General features: G+C 39.1%; 1 pseudogene; it reads right to left on the reverse strand.

The window, feature by feature from the left end:
- Window positions 1–239: 239 nt before the first annotated feature.
- On the reverse strand, window positions 240–26,193 carry LOC116642727 (annotated as a pseudogene).
- Window positions 26,194–27,161: the final 968 nt, after the last annotated feature.

The raw sequence follows: 27,161 nt of genomic DNA on the forward strand, positions 1-27,161 counted from the left end.
AAAAAATGTATAAGTAGAACAAAAAGTAAATTAAACATTTTCATATTTGGTTACACCACTGTCTAGTTTTTTGTATTAATTTTACTATTCAAACAATGGACAGTAGCTGACATTTTGGGGATTGGGAAAAAGATAAAACAAAAAATACCCCCAAACATTTCTTCTACCATATTTATTCTACACTCTGTATAGCTGTGCTCATAGAGACAGCTTCTTTTATTTCTCTACTGCTCAGGAATTCAGTTGTATATAAAATTGAACCTGCCCAAAAGCTGAGAGAGACTAGAAATGATGGGTCCTTACCCTGGGGCATCATCATACAAGTCAAACAATGGTGCAGCTACCAGCTTACAGTTTTTAGGGTCTGCAAACAAGACTTCTTCCTGAAGTTGAACCAAAAACAACTTACGTTCCTTAGGTTGTGTAATACGTGCATAAATGCATGGATATTTAGGAGGTTCAAAATTTGGCCTCTGCCAGTTACCAATGCAATCATCAATGACCTTGACAGCCCGGTATCACTGTCATTAAGCATTTTAGTCCTTTCGCTTCTTCTCCTGGGTTAAGTTCACCACTTAACTTGGTAACCTAAAGTTGTTCCCAGCTGTAGCAGTATGGATGGGCCAGCCAGTACTCATGCACCATCAGAACCCCTTTTATGACCCTCCTCTTTCCAATTTTATCAAATTCCTCACTCATGCAATGAAATCTAGCTGCAACAGAGCTGTCCTTATAGAGGGATTTTTTTATAACAAAAGTATAATCAGTAAGACGGTCCAGGTTGATGGCGCACTCCAGGGTAAGGGGCTTGGTCATCTGGATATACTTGTTGCCCAACTGGTTGACACCCCCACCTCCTCTGCCCCTTCCTCTCCGCTTGGGGCCGGCCAGTCTGCAATTACTGTAGCACCATGAACATGCTGGTAATTTCAGGCATTGGTGGTGAGCTGAAAGGGGGAGGCCCAGAAACTTTCCCTGTGCTGGCAGTGGTATTCTGTGTTCTGCTCAGCAGTAGCCACCATTAATATGAGAACATCAGTAATGTTTGATTATCATAGATGCTCATCAAATATCTATCGATTTATTGATGGACCTTTGTCTGACCCAGTAACCGAGGTCAGAATGTTGAATTAAATAGCTACTAAGTAGGCATGAGCAATACATTTTTTCTGATAATCTGAAAGTATTTTTTTTCCTGATAATCCTTCATTTTTTTCAGAGAAACAATGAAATCTCCATACTGTGGTATATGCTGTTTACACCCTTTGGCACTTAATGACATTCGTTTGTATTTTTTTTTTAATTATTTTATGTGGTTGTGTATATCTCGTGTCCCCAGGTGGATGGCAAACTTTGAGAAGGTGGGAAAGTTATATTTTTGGTAGTTCCTCTAACATCTAACATAATATTATAAATATATATTAAATTCAAATATTTGTAGAAATGAATGAATATACATCTAAAAGAAAATAATTTTATGTTGCAGTGGCTTATGATAAGAATTCCTCTTGATAGGAATAAGGATTTCAGTTTATTGAATATTTACTGTTAGGTATTCTGCAATGTGCTTTACTTATGAGATCTTATAATTCTCTTAATGACATTATGAAGTAGCTGCCTTCATCCCTTACTTTACAGAGTGGAGCTCAGAAGAGTCTAGTGACTTTCTCAGGGTCACACTGTTAGGCATGTCAAAAGTGAGATTCAAAGACATCGGACAAGTATGCTATTTCTCTTCTCACATAAGAAGCAGGTGGGATTCTAAGTTCACATCCTCTATTTCCTATGTGGGGAATTCATAGGAAAGACATCACTAGCATTAGACCTTAGCTGAAAAGATCAAAGAAAACTAGAACTCTCCTGGGAGATCCTTTGAAGAAATTTTATTTTCCTCAGTTTTTTTAATTTGGGTTACATATGACCAGTCCCCATGGGCTTTGGGTGTCTTTACAAAACCTTTGAAGCCAAGACACAGCTTCCAGATGGTATTGCATTAACATTATAACAAAGTGGCCATATTTCATATTAGCTAGTGAGATCAGGTTGAGGCTCATGCTTTGAACTCTCCTTTTTCTAAAATCCTTTCCTGATTCTCTCCCTTCTTTGATCTCTTTCTCTCTAGCATGTTTTGGTATTTATTACGTATTTGACATAGACATACACTAGTCTATGGCTACTCACAATGAGAACACAGATGCCAGCTTTGGTATCCTTTCTTCCTAAATCTAGGTTGGCCTTTATTCCTGTTCCATGCCCTGCATAAAATACATTGCCCTCCACCAAGATTTTGAAGAGTTCAAGGGTAGGTTATATTATCAAGGTCAGTGTCTAGCTCTAGCTTCTTGCCTTCTCTGAATTCCAGATTTTCCATCTTGTATTTTCTCCCTGTTTATTTCCACTGTGGCCTCTATCCAAGCATGGATCTTAGTCCATTTTTCTCATTTCCACAAAAATAACAGTTTTTTTGTTTGTCTTTTGCATTTTTCAGACTTTACTGACAGTTTAGGGAGAAAAAGGGAGTCTATATCCTAGCAAAGCAAAATCTTAGAATCAAATATTAGGCTGTTTTTCATCACAAGTCCTTCTCACCCTTCTGTAAGTTGCTGGGACATTCTCTCTCTTCTTCCTTCTTTCTTCTCTCTACCCCTATCCCAACAAAATCTGGTATTTCCCTTCCCCCCCCATTTTCTTATGTAAAAAAAATCGGCTCCTGTCTGTCCATATTTCCAAATTCAGGTCTTGGCCCTTCTTTGTAAAGCCAAGCACTCTCTATAGAGCTTCTTAATTATCAGATTCTTTTGGAGAAAGTAGGAACTTCTATTTTCAGTTATTTATTTATTTATTTTTAGTTACTTATTAATACAAATACAAATTTTCACTCCCTATTTACAGGCAAATTTCCTTAAGTGTAAGGACAGAATTTTCCTTCTTTGCTACTCCTAGAGAAAATTTAGAAGTTAGTTTGTTTACTCGTGTTTGGCTGAATAGACAAGAGAAATAGGTATAGACATGAAGTGGGGAAGGAAACAGAAAGAGAAACAATATGGTCTCATCCCTTCACCTGTTACTTGGCTGAGCCTGGAGGCCCTATCCAATAGTGTCCTTCGCGTTTGGGTGAGGGTTGACAGACAATAGCTTAATTCCTTTTCTGCTCAAAATGCTTCTTGCGGTCTACCTTTCCTGTTGGATTCCTATCTTTTCAGGTTAGTTTCTGTCATCTTTCCTGCTAAATGCTTTGCCTTTTAGATATGAATTTCTCTTCTTCTATGGGAAAGGGGAAATCTGAAGATCCAGAGTGGGAGGCCAGAGAATCATCTGAATCAAAGTGGACCACAAGTTAAGTTTTGAAGTCAGGATATGTAGCTGAGAATTTCAAAATGACATAAACAAGGAAATGGAAAGGGATAATCTGGGTGGAAGGGAGAGGTCGACATTATGGGCTCCAAGCAATTTTTAGAACAACTATTGTTTTTCATAGGTTTGTTTTGCTTTGTTTTTGGTTATGAGCAGAACAAAAGATATTTATGTTCTAGCTGAAAAGGTACAGGGTAGGATAGATATTGGTTACCCTTTCTTTTGAAGAATATAGATGAACAATGTTTATTAAAAACAAACTATGTCTTAGAAGTTATGTGAGATTTTTGCTCTTTTTAACTTTTTAACACAAAAAAATTATGCATACTTAACAAGTTTAAACAGATCATATAGATTATATGTGCACGCACATGCACACACACATTCACAACAGAAATATGAAGTATATGTGCTGCCAAAGCGAGCACAACAGAAATACGAAGTAAGAAGTTCTTTATCTAAGTACCCTTCTAGCCCAATCGGTTTCCCCTATGTAGAGCCTCCACTGTGAACAACAATGTCACTATTGCTAAGACTCAGAATATTCCATTTGTTTGATGCCTTCGAAGGGACACATTTTTCTTTTCTGATCACTAGAGGGACTTGTCTTTTGTTCTTTCATAAAATAATCTCAAAGTTTCCTTTACTCATGACCTGTGTTTTCAGACAACAAATGTACTCAGATTCACATCTTTGGGCAGTCCTCAATATATGAAAAGTGCGCATGGTTTTCTGTGCTATTTTGTTTGTTGTGATACTGCAGGTTCTATATGGGTGGGACCAGGCTATTTCATGCTGTACTGTTCACAAAGGGAAATACTGGGGTCATGGGAAGTTGTTTTACAGGTCAGCCAAGCCATAGCATATAAGCACTACTCTACTGATGCCTTATTATGAGCTACTGACATAGAATAAAAGAAGTGATTCTCTTAATGAAGATGAAATGCATGGTTCATTGAAGGAAGCAGAAATGTCACTTGCTACTTTCAAAATTGGACCATTTGGTTGAACGTTTGTGTTGCTTTATTTGCTGCTTATCAAAAGATTTAGATGGGTCTTGCAAAATCCTTACTGAATTTGGGAGTGTAACCATAGAAAAAGAAAGTTAAAACAAACAAACAAAAAAACAAAATAAAACTTAAGAGACAAATTTATATCTAGAAGTCTTTGTGATTTCAAGAATGGTCAAGCAGGCAACATAGTTGGTGGGAGAACCAAGTAAACCTGGACTAAGAGACAAAGAAGAGTTGATGGCGCAGAACCCCAAGCCGTAAAGCTGTTACTCAATCTCTACAACCTTCATGTACTACTCCCTGCTTTCCTCCAAGTGGTTTGTTAATGCCTAACTGGGAAGCTTTGGATTTCGGTATTTCTTGTACACAATCAAGAAACTATGGATAAAATAATTGCGCTTTACCTCCATCCTTCCTAGAGACAAAAGAAATGGGCTTATATCATATGAGTGAATTAGGTTTACTAGGTACTAAGCTTCTTGAGATAAAGACTTGGGCTTTATTTATTCATTTTTTAAAATGCCCCTCACACTTAGCACAGTGATGGGCACCAGATAGACAGTAATATATATTTTGGGTTTGTTTTCATTTGCCATTGTTAAACATAAAGAAGATTGACTGACCATTTGATTAACATGGACTGAGAGCTACTGAAAAGTAGGCAGATTCACATTAATCTGAGATTGTTTAGGTGGGTGCTATATGAAGTCTGTGGAAAGAGCCAAGTGACCATTCAAACTCTCGTCTCATCTAAAGAGTCTACTAGCCAACCTAAATATTATGATAAACTGTGGAATAGGAGGAAACAATCATAAAATGACCCTTTTCCAATTGCTTCAGAGACAAGCAAAGTAACACTTTGTCACAGACCCATTTATTTTAATTGTTCTCTCCTTGGTAATATCAAAAAGTCAACATGGGTACAGGAAATAGAAAAACAACAACAACAACAACAACAACAACAACAATTTGTTCCTCATTAAATGTTAGAAAAGTCCAAGATAAACTTATTTAAAATTGATCTGATAAGCCCTGAGAACCATGATGCACTGATGTGTTTTCCTTAGCTAATGGTCTTCAGCTAATATTTATCCATTGCTTTGAGCAACCATTAATCTCTTGTGTTGAGAAACTCCACAAAGGCAATTTCTAGGGCATTTAACCTTTCCATGTTTGCTGTCTCTTGAGTTTGGGTGACTCGGTTGTGGTGTATACTCAATTTCATTTAGTTTTCTTGAGTCCCGATTGCCAAGATAATAGCACCAACTCCATTTAAAATTAGTCTTTCTTCTTCCACAACACAGCGATATGTTTCTGAGGTATAATGAAGTTAAATTCATTTTGCCTTCCCATACTTACATTCTTACCCATTACTACCTTCTCTTCCCTGCAATGCATTCCCTGCTATTTTTCTCCTCTGTAATTTGACATCAGGAATGGCCACACAGGAAACAGCTGAGCAGCGTAAATGCCTTTCTAATGATCTCAAAGCTTCACCACAAGCTTAACAATATTAATGTCCTCGGTTCAATCTTTAGTGGTTTTATTTTTTTATTTATTTTTCTAGTTTGCTGTTGTTGAAAAATTCCCATAAGCTTAAATATGCAGCCAACTTAAGTTCACTTTTTAACCTAAGAATGTCAGTTCCACCCTTTCCCTCCTCCCTCTCCTCTTTTCTCTCTCCAGTTACCCTAGTCTGGGGCTGACAAGTAAAGCTCTTGAAAAAATGACCATGGTTCTGAACAAAGCCTGTTGTTGCAGGTAATTGTTGAAATATCAAGGGTATTGCATCCTCCATTACTTAAGCTCTCATTTGTGGTTTTCATGGTTTTGAGGAATGTTTATGGCTGACAGTCCTTTCTTTACAGCTCTATCCTTCAAGCTCCGGCTGATACTGCTGAGAATGACCGCTTGAGTGACTGATAAAATGTCAAGATGCCATTATTTCCAAGAGAGTGTTTGGGAGCAATAAGATCTGTTTCAATTTATCTCATCCACCTGAATTTAAGTCTTCACGTTTAACTTCGTTGGCTGTTACAACCAAATTGTCTCTGGGTTTTTGAGAGAACAGCCATCATGGAATGCAGAGAGGGTTATAATAATGGTCACGCCATGACATTTGTGTTGTATTTCACTGTGCACATTGGTGCAATATTTTGGACTTAATTAATACTCTCCAGGAACCTCAGTTTATGGATGGCAATAACCATATTTTAGATCATGTGAAATACTGCAACAAAAATTCAATTCATAAGGCAGATGGCAAAGCCTAGTTTGAAGAACAACAAAACAGGAAGATTTACAGTGAGTTTCAGAACTCTTCAACTGGAATCCAGCCGCTGCCAAAGCTCTGTTATTTCACTGGAGGGTAACAATCTGTGAGGGTCATTAGTGTCCTCATAAAAACTGAGATTAAAAAGTAGTCAAATGAAATGAATAAATAGTTGAGGCTTTTTCTGTGCAATAGAAGTGGAGTTGTTTAAAAAGTAAGCTTTCCAAATGTTTAAAAAAATCATTCCGTAGTCATTTGTTTTCAACCTGGAATTTACTAAAGTAATAATTTTTAATGGAATGAAAAGGATCTTGTTACATTCTCAAGTATGCAGTATATAAGAAAACATTTCATAAGCAGGCATCTTTTCTCTCTCTTTCAGAGCTAAGAACTCAATGTGGAAACAGTTATGATGGAGAAGAAAGGCTAATGAACAGAATGCCAATAACTCCACTGCCTAGTTGCCTTGGTGTTTCTGATTTTGGCACTGCCACAAGCACCATAAAAAATAAAGTATGGTTCGCATAGGTTTTAATCAGATGAAGCACAAAGTTCATAAATAGTTTAGATGCCTTTAAGTTTTCTGAGACTAGCGAGGGAAGGCTACTGAGGTGGAGATTTGACTCAGCAAGGACCATGCCTCTGCCTAAGGGCTAAAGAATTTGGTACAGTGAAATAAATTTTTAAAAATTATTATAGTAAGTGAAAGCCAGGCAACATCACAGGGTTTTAATTATTTCAGAATGGACTTCTATGATTGCTTTTGTGTGTGTGTGTGCATGTATGGAATTTGCAGCAGTTATTCACATTAATATTTTTTCTATTCTAAAAATCATAATTCTGTTTAGAATGTTCAGATGTTATTCCTATAAATCTGCTATTTGAGTGTCTGTACCCTAGGCCAGAGCTCCCCCTTGATGTGGACCTTGGCAACACTGAAATACTGTGAATGCTAAGACACTGATCCCACAGCCTTCTTGGGAGCCAAGCAGGCCTGAGGTGGCCCCAGATGGTTGCCTTTAGCTCTGATCGGCTTTTCCAGATAATCCCATCGTTTCATAAAAATGTATCCACTTTCTATGTTGTTATTACATATACATAGTTGCGAAGTGCTGCTCTAGACCTCAGTTTCCGATGAAATGAGGGGGGGATTGGACAAATTGATTCCCATGGTCCATTCCATCCCTATAATTCTGTGAGCATATATCAGCCTGTAGTTAAAATACCCAGAACTCCCTGTTCCTTTAGCCATAGTTCCCTCAGCCACAGAGGCTCATAAAAATTGAATTAAAAAACATGGAAAAATGTAGTAGAGTATATTTCATGTACTGGAAATCTACTACCTGATTTTTATTGGACTCTGTGCACAAGAGGCAATCCTTGTTTTTGTGGTAGCAAAGGAGCCCAAGGAACTATAACATGATCTATTATTTAAAAATACTGTTATATTAAAAGACCTGTGACATATTTCTGTGATCCATCCAGTCCTCTGCCTCTTCTATCTGATTTGTTGTTTTTGGCCATCCCCAGTGGTTAGCTAGATGAGCTCCCCAATTCTATGCAGAGAGGACCTGGAAGGAGAAAAATAAGTATTTGCCCATTTCATTCATCATCATGGGTGAGTGTGTGAGGAAAAAGAGGAAGACAATGGAACTGCTGACTCCTACATGGTCAATAGCAGTCTCTTTCTAAGAATCAAATTTAATTATTTGTTGAAAAGATGCAATAATTTTCTTCTAGATTCAGGGCAGTGAAGAAAATCTTTTTTGTTTTTATTTTACTTTTAGTTGCATTTCAGAATTCCATGTCAGGTTTGCAATCATCTTCTGACATCTTCAAGATCCTGCTTATTCCCTTGGAGAGACATCGCTCTTTATAGATCTCATAGACAAAGACAAAATAAAATGGTATCATTTTCACTCTACAAAACTTTAGCACACAATTACTTCTGAAGCCTTCCTTGACTTATTAGAATAAAGTTGGTAATTCATTCCTTCACATATAGCTCCAGCATTTTTCAATTACTCTGTGTTCCTTAGTATATCTTTTTCTAAGGTAAATGACATAATACTTATGAAAGAGCTTTGCAAAACATATGACATGTTAGAGACATAAGACTTCATTATTATTATCATTTAGTTAATTAGAATATAAATATAATAAAATACTATATTAATTTGTTCAATATTTTTTCCTCATTTTGCCATCATGCCTATTTCCTTTCTTTGTTATTTTGTAATTATTTTTTTAAACTTTTTTTCTTAAAGATTTTATTTATTTGAGAGGGAGAGCTAGCGTGTGCGCACACGCACAGACATGCACACACAAGCAGGGGAAGGGGCAGAGGGACAAGCAAATTCCCTGCCGTGCACGGAGTCTGCCTGCCTCTGGGCTTGATCCCAGGACCCTGAGATCATGACCTGAGCGGAAATCAAGAGTTGGCTGCTTAACCTGAGCCACCCAGGCGCCCCATTGTTTTTTAATTATTTCATGTGTCTTTGTTTAAAAATATAGAACAGGCAAGGGCAAGCTCAAGACTCTTATAAACTGCCTGGTCAAGTATTTCTGACTGTGTTCTCATTGTATGCACAAGAGAAGGAAGTGTTTTCACTGCCCTTCTAACCCACAATGATACATTTAATTGAGAAAACAAGATCAACATATATGAAACCATCTTAGGAAAACATGAGAAATAATTGATAAAGTTCTAAAGTACCCTGAACATTTGGTACCATGGAAACTTGAGAAGACACGATGACTTAGAGATAGCTGTAAACTTGGGGGATGGATCAGGGGAGACCCCTCTGAAGTTGGTGCTGAGCTAGGCTTTAGTAGAGGAATAAGATACATATTTACAGATATGGGAAGCATGCATGTGGCAATTCTTTTCTTAAAAATACCATGACACATTGTTGCTACCCAAATGTCCACTCTTTACATAAGAAACATGTCTTCCTGGGATGCCTGGGTGGCTCAGTCGGTTAAGCGTCTGCCTCTGGTTCAGGTCATGATCCCAGGGTCCTGGGATCCAGAGTTCCACATCAGGCTCCCTGCTTAGCAGGGAGCCTGCTTCTCCCTCTGCCTGCTCTGCCTGCCACTCCTCCTGCTTATGCATTCTCTCACTTTCTGACAAATAAATAAAATTAAATTAAAATTAAAAAAAAAAAAAGTCTTCCCAAATTGCTACACATTCATAAATTTTTTGGAAAGAATATTAATAACAGTAGTAGGGTATATATGAATCTACTGCCAGCAGAACATGAATTAAGCATCAGTTAAAGTCAACAAATACTTTCAAGCACTCACTATATATAAGGGTCAGCACTACATGTTATGAGAAATATAAAGTTACAAATATAACAATAGAATGCTTGATCATTTTATTAAAGAGCTAATAATCTAAAAGGTTGGAAATATTATTTCAATAATAATGGAGAAAGTGAGGAATCAGTTAACCTGAATTTTATCTCAAAATTTTCCCTGATTTGTTGTTAGAACATGGGGAAAAGCTCTTATCTTTCTGAGGTTTTAGTTTTCCCTCTTACAAGTGCAGGAGTTGGGTTAGATTAATTTCCCTTCCCATCATCATGGCCACTGCTCTTGGGCAGTTTCTTGCCATCTTTGGGATGGACTATTACCATGGATGCCTAATTGAACTCCCTGTTCTCCAGACTTGCTCTCCTCTTCTCTACGTCCCATATACATGCCATGAAAATACATTATAGCTCTAATATGACCATGGCATTCTCCTTAACCACTCTTAAGGCTTTCTTTAGGGTCTCTGTGGGGCAAAATCCCAGTACTTTAGCATGGTACAGGAAGCTCCCTATAATCTCTGCCCTTCTTCAGTCTTCTAGTCCTCTAAAATTTCTGGTTTACATCTGGGTAATACTGAAATACTTAGAGTTTCCCAGAAGAGCCATTTTGCCTTTTACTTCTGGGAAATTTGTTTGTGCACGTGATCCCCTTTACAGGGAACATCCTTCCTTTTCTTTCCATGCTCGGCTCACTTATTTCCTAACTCCTTCCCTTCCTGCCATCCCTTCTCAGTGTTTCCGTGAAGATCGATAATCACTGAGCCTCATCTTGCCTATATCTGTCACCCCCTTCGGTCAGTAATTTCTTTCAGGTTGGGCACTGTATTGTATTCACTTTTTCTTGGTACATAGGAAGCACTCAATAAATATTCTGGAATGAATGAATCCATGAATGAAGAATGTGTATTCTATATGCTTTGATAGTAGAAAACTAACAGAATACAGGTATGGAAAAATAATTATTATGAGACTAGAATGAAGAGAGTGGTTTGTGTTGGGTAGAGGGATTGAATCGGTTAACTTCTGATGAGTGAGTGAGATTTTAAAAGAATAAATAGGGAGGAATAGAATTCTAAGCAGTTGAGACAGAAAGGAAAGCAAGCTTATTTAAGGAATTTGACTTATTCTGAATCATTCCCAAACTCAGTGGTTTAAGAAATAATTTATTGTTTTCTATCATGGTTCTGTGGGTTAACCAGGCTCTCCTAAGGAGTTTTCTCTGGGGTACCTAAAGCAGTTGTCTTTAGAGAATAGCTGGGGCCAGATCATCTGAAGGCTCAACTGAACTGGAGGTTCAAATGGGTGGCATTTCACTCACATGTGTGGAGCCTCAATACCTTTCAAGTGCCTATCTATCAGAGTAGCATAGACTTCTTACACAGGCTTTAAAAGGCAAGAGTTGGAAGATGACAGTTCAGTTAAGGATTATGCCAGGAGGGGTCACAACATCACTTTGTCCTATTTGATCAATCCAAATTGCCATAGGGTCCAACCAGATTCAAGGGGGTGGAGAAATAGACTCCATCTCTCACTGGGGAGGGGCAAGATCACGATGCAGAAGAAAACTTGAGATAGGAGATATTGCTGCAGCCCTCTTGGAAAACACACTCTACCAGAGGCCTTTTTTTCTGAGAATAGTAAGGGGTATGCATAGGTCACAGAAAGGGAAATATGGGCTCTTGCACAGGAAGAAAAGTTAGCCTGACCCCAGAGAGCTTTGCATGCACAGTCTCATTAAAGTTTTAATAAAAGGTGTGCCCGTTCTATCAGTAGGCAGTTCATGGGGTTTTTCATTCTGCTGGAGTAGTTTCTCTCTTTCAACCCTCTTGAAACTTTTTGTTTTAATATGGGTTTGTTCTACATTGAAATATTTTGCTGAAATTTTGTACCTTATGATAGGATATCAAGATGTCTCTTTATTTTTTATTTTTAACACGAGACAAATGGAAGCTGAGCAAACTTATCAAATAGGAATATCTTCTGTATATTTGATAGGTTTCAGTGAAGTTTAGTACACATGTAGGGGTTGTAGAAATAACAGATTGCATTGGGGGATGGCTACAGTTCACTGAACTGCTAGGGTAGCCGTCTCTGAATACCTTCCAAAAAATTGCTTGCAGTAATTGATGCCCTGGGAGAAGCTAATGTATTGGCAGAGGGAATAGGAATTTAAGAAAACTATGTAGTGATTTGGTTGATGACATAGCCAGACTATATAAATTTAGACACAACTGCCATTTTAGTGAAAACAGGTTTTGTTTTTTTTTTCCCCCCTGCCAAAGTTTCTAAATAATTATAACTCTACTTCAGGGTACTTAGATAGGTATAGCTTCTGGGTCCAAGAAATCTTAGGAAGATTTTCAAAAAGCCAGAGCACTGTAAGTAACAGCCCATCTGTCCCCTAATTTTAGAGTACTTTTTAAAAAAGAAACATCTCTTTCAGTTTTATGACCACCTCTAAACTGTAATGCCAATGATTCAGCAGGCTACCCTGGTAGATGATAAACAAATGTTACCTGCTAATTTCCTGTTCTATTGCCTAATGTATCCACACAAGTAATGGTAGTACCACAGAAAATGGTATCCCTATGTTGAACTTTAGTGCTGTGTCAATGAGCACACTGAGAGACTTTCTAGGAAACAGTCCTATGAAAATCATTAATGCTTTCATAATGTGAATTTTTTAAAGATGTTCACTGCATGAGAGTGTTTTTCTGTGAGGACTCTGCTCTTAGAAGAACCAATTTCTCCTGTGTACCTGGCTTGGATTTTATCTTCCAAACATTAAGTGATGTGACTGTTAGCTTCCCTTTTTTGTTGTAGTTCTCTTGGAAGCTTGGAGACAAATTTGTGTTCCATTTCCAGTAAATGCACTGTATTATACTATGTATGCTTTTGAATTCTACTTTAAATCCTTCTAGGGACAACCAGGTACAAAACAAATAATCAATCACATAGTGAATTTATCTCAAGTTGATTGATCCAGGATTCATTTGCCATAACACTTGTTTAACCCTACCTGTGGACGTCAACCTCACAGAGTTCTTGGAAGTCAGGAAGTTGCAATCCCCCTCTTTGATTCATGCAAGTTCATTCATCTTTAAAGTGAGGCAAAATAGAAATGTGTGGTTAGCCTTCACCCTAAATAATGTGTGGTGATGGTGATGGGTTAGGAAACAGCCCAATTGTTTGAAAAATTGTGTGGGAATGTAATTAGAGTTTCTGGCTTCTACACATGGGTACTTTACTTCCAAATTGACTTCAGTTGGTAAATATTATAGAAAGCTGAATTCTAGCAGGGGCTCTGAATTACTTTTCTGTTTACTGACAGAATGTCTACACTAACCCCACATTTTTTATGGATTGTTTCACATATCTCCCCTGCTGAGTCTCTCAGGGAAATCTGTGAGATGTGAGGCCAAGAATGGTGTCCTCTGCTAAATATGTGCCAAATGAAGGTGGAGAGTTTTGATGGCACATATATTTGCTCCATTGACTGATATAAGTGAGGAAAAGGTCTAGATTAAAGAGAACAGACCCTCTGAATAAAATACCCAAACTTGGATACCAAAACATAGTACTCATTCCAGAGTGTTCATGTCTTTATTTGTAAAATGTATAAAGTATTCCCGTTGTTTAGCCTATGGTTTTATGCACATTGTAAAAACAACAAATAACAATTTATGATGGAAATAAAGCATGTTTGTGGTTCACTACCACCCAAACAGCGATGACACTGACTCTCAATCTCTTTGACTTTGGATTCGGAACACAGTTAAAAATACTACCCAGCTGTCTGTCAGAAATAAATTTCTGGATTAAATCAACAGGGCTTCAACTCAATCCGGATAAAATTGTGGCAATGTTGACAGCATAAGGGCATGACTCTGAGGAACTCATCTGAAATGATTCCTTATCAGAGACTCATGCAGGAACATCTCGGAGAACCAAGTAAATGCAAGTGAGCCTGGGTTAGTTTTCTGGATAAGCAAGTGAATACACTCCGCTCTCCACCTTAAACCTGTGTTCCATAATAGGGAACATGCACAGTTTCTCTGTGGAAATCCCTTGTGTGTGGGACATGAGTAGAACTTTGAATCAGTTAATTACTCAAACAATGACTAAGCTGTAAGTGCCTATCAGGACATAATAGACATCTCAGTGGCAGATACAAACATGTATAAGACATTATTCTTCCCTTTGACCTGTTTAACATCTACTTGGGAAGATGAGCTATGGGCATAAGATAGAAGCAAATTAAAACAGTATTGGGAGGAAGTCTCATGGAAGTTTATAAACAGGAGAGGAAAAACCTGGTAAGGCAATGAGCTATGCCTCACAGAAGAGAAAGTGGATTTTTTTCTACACCCCTGCCATCTCGCCCTTGCTTCACTGATGCTGAGGGATTACTTACCTCTGAACTTCTTGTGAAATAAGCACTAAATAGTACCCTTAAAATTTGAGTCACTTTTAGTTGGGTAGTGTGATATTTGCAGATGAAACTGTCCTGCCATGAAAATCAGCTATTCTAGATTTAATTTCATGAGCGTTCTGATGTACTCTGGCTTGTGTAGAATCATATAAAACATTCCTTTGGGATGTTGCCATTTTTCAAATACTTTGTTCTTTGACCCAGTTAGAGCATATATTTACTAATTCATAAAATACACTTTTATTGAATTATCTTCTGTGAGATAGGCCCCATGCTGGGCACTGGAAATTTAAAGATTAATGAGATGTCCTTCCCTTCACAGAGCTCACAAGCTACTAGGTGGGGGGTGGGGTGAGAGGAGACACAGAAAAAACTAATTTTAGTGAATTGTGCTAAGTTCTGATATAAATATAAGATGCTCTGAGGAATGAAAGAGAAAGAAGTGGAATGTAAGGGAAATAGTGGGAATGGCTTCCTAAGAGAAAGTTTCTCCAGGGTATCTTAGGAAGTCTTTTTAATGATGGGAATTGTAGACACCATGGCAGGATGGAGCCATGATTTGACAGCATCTTTTTCTCTGTTCTACAAATAATGCTTTGTGCAGGGCATATGGAAACATTTTCCCTCAACAAAGAGAGAAAGAACTCTCAGAGATGAGGAGAGCCCTGAATACAAAGTTATGAGCTACAAGGATTTGGTCCCATCTCTGCCATTCACTTACTCTGTAATGGTGGTGGTTACTTCTGTTCTTAGGTTCTTCTTCCCTCACTTCTAAAGGGAAGACCATTAAGCCAGCACTCAGGTGCAGGTGTGAGGCTGGCCTGAAGAAAAGGAGGGGATGCCAAAAAGGGTGTTCCTAGTGACAGAAAGAGGTTCAACTGGGTGTGAGTATGAGCAGGAAAATTGCAAGGAGAAGAAATAAGCCAACTAAAATAATAATAGAAAAGGCCAACAGAGTTTGTCACATGCCAGGTATTTATCTAAACTCTTTACTTATATTAACAAATTTTGTCTTCACAATAATCTTTTGTGGTAGATGCTATTCATATCTCAGATGAGAAACTGAGACCCAGGGATATTAAGTATCTTACTCCAAGTCACACAGTAAGTATTGTAACTTAAGCATATGGGCTGCATTGTAACCTTTTTTTTTTTTTTAAAGATTTTATTTATTCATTTGAGACACAGAGATAGAGAGAGAGAGAGAGCATGAGCAGGGGGAGAGGCAGAGGGAGAGGAAGAAGCAGGCTTCCCGCTGAGCAGGGAGCCCGATGTGGGGCTCGATCCCAGGACCCTGGGATCATGACCTGAGCTGAAGGCAGATGCTTAACGACTGAGGCACCCCATAACCTAAGTATTTGTAAACTTTTCTGCACCATGAGCCCTGGTTGACTAATACCATGAAGGAAGTAAGACTGTGAATGAGCTAGAATATAAAACCCCATTGCAAAATTAAGGATACCAGAGTGAGGCAGACACTGTTGTGATGTTCTTGAGCATCTAGCTTCATTTGTAATCTGTAAGCAATCTGAAGATCAAGATAAAGTAACTACATAGAACTGTAACACGCTTAGGCTGATGAAAATAATTTGGCTACAGGAAGAAAGTTATGACTGCATTTTGTATCTCATTCTACTCTATCTTCTAAGGGTTAAGGGTGGAATGAAGGAAATAGTCCAGGTGAAGGAAGAGGGTAACCCGAATTAAGGCATCAGCAGTGGGGATAGAAGTGGATGGGTTTGAGTTACAGAGGAAGGAAAAGCAACAGGATTTAGTGATTAGTGAGGTGGGAGGAGGGTAAAAGGAGAAAAAGAAGAAAGAATTGGGGATCACTACCAGGTTTCTGCTTCAGGTAAGTGGATAGATGGTCTTATGTTTCACAGAGATAAGCACAAAAGAGGTATATTTTTGGGGAAGTGGAATAATGAGTTCATTTTCTGACATGTTGAATTTGAGGTACCTCTAGGATGTTCAAATGGAAGTGTTCACCATGATTCCGGAGCTCAGGAGAGCTGAGCTGAGCTGGAGATTGTGAAAATCATAAGCACACAGGAACTTCTGGAGTCATGGAAATAGATTAATTTTCTCAGGTAGACAAAGTAAAATGAGAAGGGAAATGAAAACAGAACCCAAATATTTAAGCAAAAGAATTTAAGTCCTTGAAGAAATGGCTAGAGAGGTAGAAGAAAACCAAAGAATGAGGTTTCCAAGAGCCAAGGAAAGTGAGCACAAGTGTTTCAGTGGAGGAGTGGGAACAATGTCTGTCGCTGCAGAGAGGGCAAATACTTACTATCGACTGAGTAAAATGTCCACTGGATTTAGCTGCAGAGACCACTGCTGACCTTTGGGCTAACAGATTAACTGGAGCAGTGGGGTAAGAAGAGGCTGGAAGTTGAGAGGAAGTGAAGACAATGGTTGTGGATAACACTTCAAGGTACTGAGTGGTGAAATAAGACAGGGAGGTAACTAGATGAAACAGACTTGGGCATATTTAATGCTGATTAGAAGAGCCAGTAGCAAGGGAACTTTTAAGGATAGAGAACACAGGGGAGTATTCTGAATAATGAGAAAACAGTTGTGAAATAAATAACATTGACAAGTAAAAAACAAGTTATTTTTATATATGCCTCTGTATCCAGACATCAACACCCAGGGAGACTTCTGTCCTGGACTGCTTCCCTGGGTGCCCCAGAAGGACTTGTAGTAATGGTACATCAGCATGCTTTAGGGAACACAGTTTCTCTCTCTGAAGAATATCAGAAAACCAGCCCCCCAATATATTTATGGTCTTCTCTGTGGAAGTGAAGGGGGTTGGGAGAAACCTTCCAGCACATTCTACAAAGATGAGTGCAGGTAAGAAAGAAATCAATATGAGCAGGGGTGCCTGGGTGGCTCAGTCGGTTAAGCGTCTGACTTCCGCTCAGGATGTGATCTAGGGATCCTGGGATCCAGCCCCATGTTGGGCTCCCTGCTCAGTGGGGAGTCTGCTTCTCCCTCTCCTTCTGCCCCTCCCCACAACTTGTGCTTTCTCTGTCTCTCTCTGACTCTCTCAAATGAATAAATAAGAATCTTAAAAAAATAAATCGATATAAGCAAAGCTGGTTTATTAGAAATGCTGACTAAAACAATAAACAAAGAAAGGGGATGTGTAAAACTATCAAGTTTAATGAGTCTGGTCAGGCAAACCTTGGGTCTGTGAGGTAAAGCATAAATTGTGTTTCTTTGGCAACACAAAGATAGTCCAGTGGGCTGTGATGTAAAGATGGCTTGGGGGGAAAACAAACAAAAGAAAAACAACAACAACAAAAAGTCCCACAGGCCCTGGGATGGAACACCAACTCCTGAGCAGCTGTAATATCTCTATTTTTAAGAGAAGAGTGCTAATCTACTCCTTTTTCCTCATTTATTCATTCAAGCTAACATTTAATTTGGCCCCTGTCTGCATTGTGTTGGGTTCTAAGGACTCAAAAATTAATATAGCCCCATTCTTATTTTCATGGTGTCACAGTTTCTGGGGAAAGTCAGAACTAAAGATAGTCCCTTTGCAATGTGGTAACTGCTGTCTGTAAAAAAGATTTGCAGAAGGAACCATGGATGCCTAATCATTCCTGGGCTAAGGAAAAAATTCGATGGGAGGCAAAAGATCTTCCCCTTATTTTGAAACCATAGAAATAAATGAGTCTATTTCAGTCATGCTTTTTCATAAAGGCGCTTTTCCCATACTTAAAAACACCTATATATTTTTTACCTCCATGAGGAACTCCATTTATACTTGCTAAGCATGTTGGCATGAATGTGTTTATCAAAGGATCACCGAAATCCATAGCAGTCATTCTAACCTGAGACCTGAGCAGTCATTCTAACCTCTGTACTGTTAATTGAAAAGAGTCTGTCATTATTCAAACTGTTATCAACCATATAAATCAGCCCTTACCAACCTACTCTAAAATGGTTATTTCACTTATTGTGTAGTATTTTCTACTTATACACATATGTATTTGTATGGTTACTGAAGTAAAAATACAATAAAATATTTTTCTACTATTATTTAACATTGAATTAGATTTTTTCCATATTATTATGGTTTGCGTAATTTTCACTAGAATGGCTGCCTGATAGTCTATTGTCTTGATCTACCTTAAGTTACTAAAAAATTCCACCACTTTATAGGTAGAGAAACTGAGGCCTGTTAAGGTGCTTCATGCTTTGGGTCTCTGTGAGTACTTTTTTCACACCATGTTGTCACTTTCATATAGAAGATGAGAGTTTTAGCTGATTCAAAATTATTGGCAAAAAATCCTGTGAGGTTGGTTTTCTTAATGCTGGTGTATCACTTGGTATTTGTAAAAGATCAAATCATAATGAAAATCAGGTATCTGCTGAAAATTGAGGAGACTGGTCAACAGACAAGGGAATATGGGTCACTTTTTCCTCTGATCCAACAGTAGCTTCTTCTGCCATGTTGGACAGATTCCATAGAGATCCTGTATTCTCATATATGCATGTTAATGGACAACAGGAGCTTGCCTCATGCCTCAAGTACTTAAAGCAGTAGCAGGTTTCTAAAGAGCTGGGATAAATAGGGGTAAGACTGAAAGAGGTGGAAACTAGTAGAATAGGTCGCCCATGAGAAGCTGTTTTAGGAGGTCATGTCATGGAGGAAGAGAACACTACTATGGGGGAAAGGAGGGTGTTGGAAAGGTATGGAGTTACTTATAGGAGGCCCCAATCTGACCCCCAGCTACTAAAATGTTGGTACTGGAAGGGACATTAGAGACCATTTTCAATTCATCAAATGTCTAATTTGATGACAGGGGGTGAATTAAAACTCAGATATCATAATATCAAGTCCAGTGCATTGTCCATGTCCATCAAAGGATGAATAATACCAGTGACAAACTTTTCCTCCTTTAATTACTAAGGACTTTTGAAATACGTGTTTTGAAGTGTCGACTAGTTAAATAGTCTAGTAGTATCCTCATTCAGTAACACCTCTCTAAATCTTACTTCTGAAAATGCTGAGCTAATTGGGTCAGGTTTGAAGGAACATGCAGATAAAAGTTGGAAGCAGGAGGAAAAGGAGTGGGAAAAGTTCCCCTTCTACCAACCCAAAGGATGTGTGCAAGTAAAACAACAGAATAATAGAACTGCACTTTAGAATTACTATCAGAAAGCATGTTATTTAACATTTTTATTTTATAGATTGAAAAACTGAATCTTAGACTTGTTCGGGTTTCAAGAACTTATCAACAGCAACATAAATCCATGCTTTCTTTTGACTCCAATCTAGTGCTTTTTGTCAACTAATGAAATAATTATTGTTACTACTGTTGCCATGAAGTAGGATGAATATCACTGTGCCCAAAAGTAGGAAACATTACTATCTTTATGACTTTACCAATTTGGATTGCATTGGGAGAAATACAAAATAGACTCCAGAGCTTGATCCTGCATTCAGCTGGTAAGTCTGAGAGAAGTTCACAGAAGGCTGATTTGGAAGAAGTGGACCTTGAGGAGGTGGGACCTGAGCTAACCCCTAAAGGACAGGATTTGAACTGGCAGGTGGTAGTTGAGGGCGAGTGCATTTCAGGCACTACATATCAGCATTGCCACAGGAAGAACCGGTGACTACAGAGAACATTCATTGCATTCTTTTTTTTTTTTTTTTTTTTAAGATTTTCTTTATTTATTTGAGAGAGAGAGTGAGAGAGAGAGCACAAGATGGGGGAGCGGGAGAGGGAGAAGCAGACTCCCTGCTGAGCAGGGAGCCCGATGTGGGACTCGATCCCGGGACTCCAGGATCATGACCTGAGCCGAAGGCAGTTGCTTAACCAACTGAGCCACCCAGGCGCCCCATTCATTGCATTCTTTACAATAGTTTTAATATTCTCATTTTAATCCATGTGAATAACTTTGGGCAAGTTACTTAGCCACTCTTGTCCTCTTTTTCTTTAGCAGCAAGGAGGGAATAACAAAGCAGGGCTGCATTACAGGGAAACCAGGAGGCATCGTGAATATGAAGCATTATAAAGGGTTTTATTCACATAAAGGGGAAGGAGAATATGCTCCACAAAATTCTACAGCCAGAATTTCAAAGCATCATTGTTGCCTAATGATGGTTTTAGCTTTGCCCTCAGTGAATATATAGTTGGAGTTTTGCAACTGAAAAATATCTTTGTTATGTTTTGCCCGGATCAAAGCACACATAAAGCCTGATCGAATGGAAAAAAAGGCACAAGATACAGGCGAGCGCCTCAGCATGACAAAGAGCGGCCCTCAGGTTTTTGCTAATGCCCTACCCGGTTAAAACGTTCTGAAACCTTTGTAAGCAAAGACTGAAAATCCAACAAAATTACCATATATGTATGTATCTTATCCAAAATACGTGCTCATGCATTACTGGAGATCAGAGTTACCACAGATAGAAAGACCTGAACTGTTCTTTCCAACAGGGTGTGAGGCCATGCCCCCAAAGAAATATTTGTTAGAAGAAAAGTGAAACTAGAAAAACTCAGAAGATTGTACAAGAGGGTGAAGATAAGGAAACTGGTTTAAATAAAAATGAGTCAGTGTAACAAAATCCAGATTTTTTAGTTTTAGGTACACAGTGGACTCCTTCAGATAAGGAAGTTTTATAAACAGAAGTATCTTATGAGTAATTTATCAATTGTTTGCCTATAAATGAGATTTTTAAATGAGAACCAGAGAAATTTTTCTTAGAATGAGTGAGATTGGTGTTTCTGTTAACACTGGGTCCAGGGACAGCTTGTTCTCCAAAGCTGTAGTTTCTAATGGCACCCATGCACATTAAAATTATTTTTTATCATGATTTGAGACAGAATTGAAAGCAGAAGCTGTTACCACTCGTTCTGTAAATTCCAACCAAACCTGGCAGAATCATATTGTGATGCACATTTCTAGCATTATTGGCATCTTATCTTCTTTACAGAACTAATTAATGTCTGGTTCTTATCTTTGTCTTCCCAACTCTTCTCTTTACCTTTTTCAACAATTCTATTAAGATCTTCTAGTGTCATCACATTTCTTTTTTTCCTGCTTAAAGGACAATGCTTTGGGGTCCTGAGGTCCCTTTGCTACATATGAGCTATGTATAATAGGACAGATGGAAAAGTAGGAAATTCAGTTTAGAAAAGATACATGGTTCTTGAACTAAAAACAAAAAATGAAACAAAACCCACCTAATTTGATTGTCTATCTTTTTTCCCACTGCAATGACTATTTATATAGTAAAATTCAACTGTATTGTAAGCTGAGGAAATTTTTCTTATGCTTTCATTTTATTTCTATCCCACACCTCAATATTTAGGATAAAGTCTTATCCTTAGAAAATGCTCAATAAATATAAATTGATTGAATGATTATTTACTTACCAATTGACTGGTTTGTCAATATGCCATTGATATTGTTTGACTTCTCAGAATATTCAGGGGTTTTCAGTGGAGACACGGGAGGGATGCCTTTATGGACCATGCCATATTTGTCTTCATCTCCTTTACACTGGTTAACCTCATGCTCTGCTCAGTGCTTCCTGTAGGTAGATGCTCCATTTCTGTTTATTGAATAAAAAATAGTTTCTGTTGTTGAGCAATAGCTCCTCAATTAAGTTCTGTTATGAGCATTTGTACCACCAGATTAGATTTAAAAACAACACCAAATTGTTGCTATATGACCTGGCCTTTCAGTATTGAGAATCTAATATAATAATAGAAGGTTATTTCCTTCAGGGTGTATTATCTCTCTACCAGATGCTCATTGTTGCATGCATGACAAGCTCCTTAGAGCGAAAAGGTTCTCCATGTGGATGGAGGAAAAAAATGAAAACCACTTACCTGGTCAACATTATTTCATAGGGTGCTGAGGAATAAATCAGGCTTGGCATGACCTTCATTGAAATTTCAGATTTATTTACAGAGGTTTGTGCTGATCGCTTTATCTACTAGAGGCTCGGTTTCCCCTTGGTGACTCATAAGTAATGTGGTCCATGCAAACCCGTGTAAATAGAGCTAATATTTCAAGGGAGGTCATGCTATATACTCTTCCCCTGAGAACAGATGATGGCTGACTGCTGGGCTGATGTGAAATTTATCTTTATGAAGGAGAAGAGGGAGTATGTGGCCTAGAGGGCAGTATCCAGGGTTTGTGAATCCTAAGAGGGGCTGAGATACACTGGGTCCAAGTGTTTGTGTTGTGTGCTTCTACTGATGGGCAAAGATTAACAAAGGAAAACAAAATAACTCACTCAAGTCAAGTCTTCATTGATTTTTCTCACTTTATTTGTATACATTTTTCCCTTTGACCCACTAAATCCAATGGTCTCCAAAGAAGAGTTTGGACCCACCAGTAAATAGATCTGTGAGCTGGTTGCCTCTATCAATTCCATTTTTTTACTTCATTCTGCTTTCAATGTCTCACTGCGTCTCTCTTTCTCTGCCTTCTAATGTATTTTGCTGGGATTTGTTGCACATAGTAGCTCCTTTTCCCCACTTCTACTTAGGTCTCTACAATCAGCAGCCTCCTAATTTACTACTCAGACACTTTGCCATCCATATGGAGAGATACTCACCCATCTATTTGCATCTACAAGGTGAATGTAAGTCTTTTGGAAAATGAAGGCAAGCTTCTCTTTGTAAAAGGTTTATGTAAAATATAAAATCCCATGCTCTAGGATTTCTTGCTTTATATGATTGTATTAAACTTTACAAATGTTATTGATTAAGATGTCTAGGAGGAAGTCAGGTAATTGTATTAGAATTAATGAAGAAATACATATTAAGGGCACTCTATGACCTGAGTATGTTGCTGCTTGCCATGTGAGATAAGTTTCTCGTGTAGCTTGCCATGTGTTTGGGGAAACAAGACTAACACTCAGGAAAAAAAAAAGTACTGAAAAACACAGGACTGTATAGAATTTCCTGTGTGGTATGGACTTAAGTGACATTCTAAATACATATGTGGTCATACCACTCTCTTTAAAATAATCCCAAGGGATAAAGTCCAGACCCCCTTACAGTTGTTGGATTCATAAGAGCTTTGCAACCTGGCTCCAGCTCACCCAACCATGTCTCCATGCTAAGAGACTCTGTGTTCCAGTTTCACTAAACACATCTAAACCACTATTATATTTATTCAGGGATGAAGAAGCTAAAGATAAATAACTTATATAAGATCATAAGGCATATTAGTTATAGTTACTTGACATGTAAGGTCCTTTCCAAATGTATTATCTTATTACCTTTATCTTCCTTCAGCTTGGAATGTCTTCCACCCCACTCTCTGACTGGCAAATATTAGTGTCTCAAATCATCCCACAGCTGAATGAATTATTTCTTCTCCTGAGCTCATATAGCACTTGCTTCTACTTCACTGCCTTTTAAGTCATCTCTTTAACATTCTCCCCCACTAGACCATGAGCTTTTTGAGGGCAAATACTGTGTTTTATTCACTGTGGATTCCCCAGTGCCTAGCACCAGAATGTTTTATGGGTGTTTTAAGGGTGAGTAAATTCTCAGAAAGTGGCAGCATGATCTCCTAAATGAGTAGGGAATGCAGCCACCTCATGAGATCTGAGAGCTACCAAATAGAACTTTCACATTAAAATATCCCCACCTCATCCTGCCTCTGTAGCAAGAGAATCCATGCATAACCCTTGGGGCTAAGGTTGCTGTAGTTCTGATCCAGTGACCTAGGGCAAATTATCCTTACTTTTATCATAGTATTTTGTATTGCCATTATCTGCATCATTTTCAACAACAGCAGCGACAAGGCACATGTCTATGGGGCCCTGTGCCAGGTATTGTGGGTACAGACAGTCATAAAACCCGTCTTTGCCCTGGAGAATCTAATATAATAGTAGAAAACAGAAACAAATGTTATAAATAGCACAGACCTTTCCGTGTAACACAGCTATCTCAGAACACTTTATTTATTTATTTATTTGACAGAGAGAGAGAACACAAGCAGGGGGAGTGGGAGAGGGAGAACCAGGCTTCCCGAGGAGCAGGAAGCCCGATGCAGGGCTCGATGCCAGGACCCTGGGATCATGACCTGAGCCGAAGGCAGACGCTTAACCGACTGAGCCACCCAGGTGCCCCATCTTGGAACACTTTAAAAATGAGGAGTGCTTTGGCTAAAAGGTGCTACATCTGCTTTCTGCAGGTTTATAATGTACAGTAACAGGATAGAAGCTTTCTGAAGTGTTGTGATAAAAATATGTTTAATCTTTTTTAATATCTCTGTAATATCTCTTTTGATTGAGATATAATTACATACAGCAACATATACAGTTTTCTGGTACAGAATTTAAATTTTGACCAATGGATACACCCTTGTAACCAAAACCCTAAAGAAGACCTAGAATATTTCTATCACTCTAGAAAGCTTTTTCATGATCCTTGCCAGTCAATCCTCTCCCCCCTAACCTGCCCCACCCCTAGGCAACCACTATCCTGATATCTACCCCTATGCATAGAGTGGATTTGCTTGTTCTTCACACTTACTAGGCAATCCTTTTTTTAAATGTAATATTTATTAATAGTACACATTTAGGGGTGCCTGGGTGGCTCAGTCATTAAGCATCTGCCTTCGACTCAGGTCATGATCCCAGGTCCTGGGATCGAGCCCCGCATCGGGCTCCCTGCTCCACGGGAAGCCTGCTTCTCCCTCTCCCACTCCCCCTGCTTGTGTTCCTTCTCTCGCTGTGTCTCTGTCAAATAAATAAAATCTTAAAAAAAAATATTACACACTTATCACATTGTGAAATATACTTTGAAAATGCTAGGTCATCATTTTTTAGCTTTTAATGAATTTTCATATTCATTACCTGATTTAAAATTATAATATAAGGATACTGTAGGCGCCAAATGAGTGATTCATTCAGTGGTTGCTATAGGAGTTGAGATGAAAATCACTTAGGGTTTGTTTGAATTGGGACAGCTTCCCAGTGATTAAGAGCCAAACTTTAGCTGGACCTTCCCTACGGTAGGATGTAGAGAAGTGGAGAGAAGAGGGGAGGAAGTTCCTGGACATAGGAACAGGGTGGGCATAGACTTAACAAGGGCCATGTATGTTTTGTATTAGAAGAGCAACAAGGAGAATTAAGCTCTGGGAATAATGCTGCAATTCACACACCCTAGATCCTGTTCCCCAGCCCTGAGGGTGCTTTGTTACCTGCAGTGGAAGGCACTGTCGCGGGACCTGGGTAAGGTTGGCTCCCTGCACGGTCTTATCAGAGGGGTTTTCTTAGCAGTGCTGACGTTACCGTAACCTCTTCTTAGGGACTGAGCTCACCTTGGATTTGAGTTCTGTTTTTCTTCTCATGCTCAGGGACAATATACAGCTATTGCTGGAAGAATCTGTGAGAGAATGGGACAGCGGACTTACACAGGAGCCGGACCCCGGCGGGTTAGAGGGCTCCTCGCCGGCTCCCTGACCTCAGAAGTTGCAATCTGCCTGTCCGCCCTCGGTGAGAGCCATCTTCCAACGCGCAGGCGTGAGCGGGCACTTGGTGCTGAGACCCTCTGGGCGCATGCGCCTTGGTGCCCACTTCCGGCCTTCTGGGCGCCCTCCAGGCTCCGCGAGGAGTAAATGCTTTCTTCCGCGGGTCCTCCACCAGCGAGCCTACCGGGTGAGTTCCCTGCTCCTGAAACCACCTTCTTCAGGCCTGCGGGGCCGGCCCTCTCTCCAGTCCGTCCTGGCCCTCCGTGAACTAGGCCAATTTGGAGCTGCACCCTGGAACTCCTGAGGTGGTGAACCATCAGCTATCAACAAAATTTTCCTCATGTTCATTGCGCTTTTAGTAAATTTTATATAAGGACAGAAGCTGCTCCCAGCTTGTGCTTAAATTTTATCATAGGGGAAATGTTTGTAAAGGTTTCTTGTGTCTTAGAAATCTTAGGAGTCCAGATTTGCCCAGGGCGGTTTCTTTTCAGACCACTGTCTTCACTAGTCATAGGGCTGTCCTCCCAGGGGTGTGCGAATCTCCCAGCTCTGGGCTGCCCCTTGCTCAGACCTCCTTTGTTCTTCAGAGGAGGGAGATGTCAGGCAGGGTAAAGAACTGTGGACTGAGAAACTGCGCATCTCCACGGGTAGCTTTCTTGGCCCATACCGCCTGCTTCTCAGGGAATTCCTCTCCAAACAGGTAGGTGGGACTTTTGGTAAGTAATTTATCCAGTGGGATCACATCATTTATGCTGAATCACTGACTCTGACAGTTTTTGGACAGGGCCTCATATTTGTTTTCCGTTATTAAAACTGGTAGTAAGAAAAACAGAAGAAAACATACAGACACTACAATGTGGTCAACATTGCATGAAAGAGGTGCTGTGTTAAATAGCAGGAAAGAGGAAAATGGATACAATGTAGAGTTAGTTTTTGACAGAATAAAAACTAGTTGCATTTGGCAGTTTTCTGCCATCCACACACACTCCATCCACCTGAGCCTTTGTGCCCTTTTATTACCTCCCGAAGTTGTCTGCATCCACACTGCCCCATCCTGTGGTGAGAGCAGCAGAGAGAAGACTGTGAGGAGATAGGATGGGTGGTCCTTTTAGATGAGGTTCATGTCCCATCCTTTATTCATCTATTTATCATAGACATGACAAATACACATAAAATCATAAAATGTTAGAAACTTTCCATATTATGTATCCTTTTTTAAAAAAAAATATTTATCTGAGAGAGCGAGCGAGCGTGTGTGAGTGGGGGGAACATGTGTGGAGGGAAGAGCAGAGAGACAGAGAAGCAGACTCCCCACT

The sequence above is a fragment of the Phoca vitulina genome, unplaced genomic scaffold, assembly GCF_004348235.1.
Source record: "Phoca vitulina isolate PV1807 unplaced genomic scaffold, GSC_HSeal_1.0 scaffold24, whole genome shotgun sequence".
NCBI lineage: Eukaryota > Metazoa > Chordata > Mammalia > Carnivora > Phocidae > Phoca > Phoca vitulina.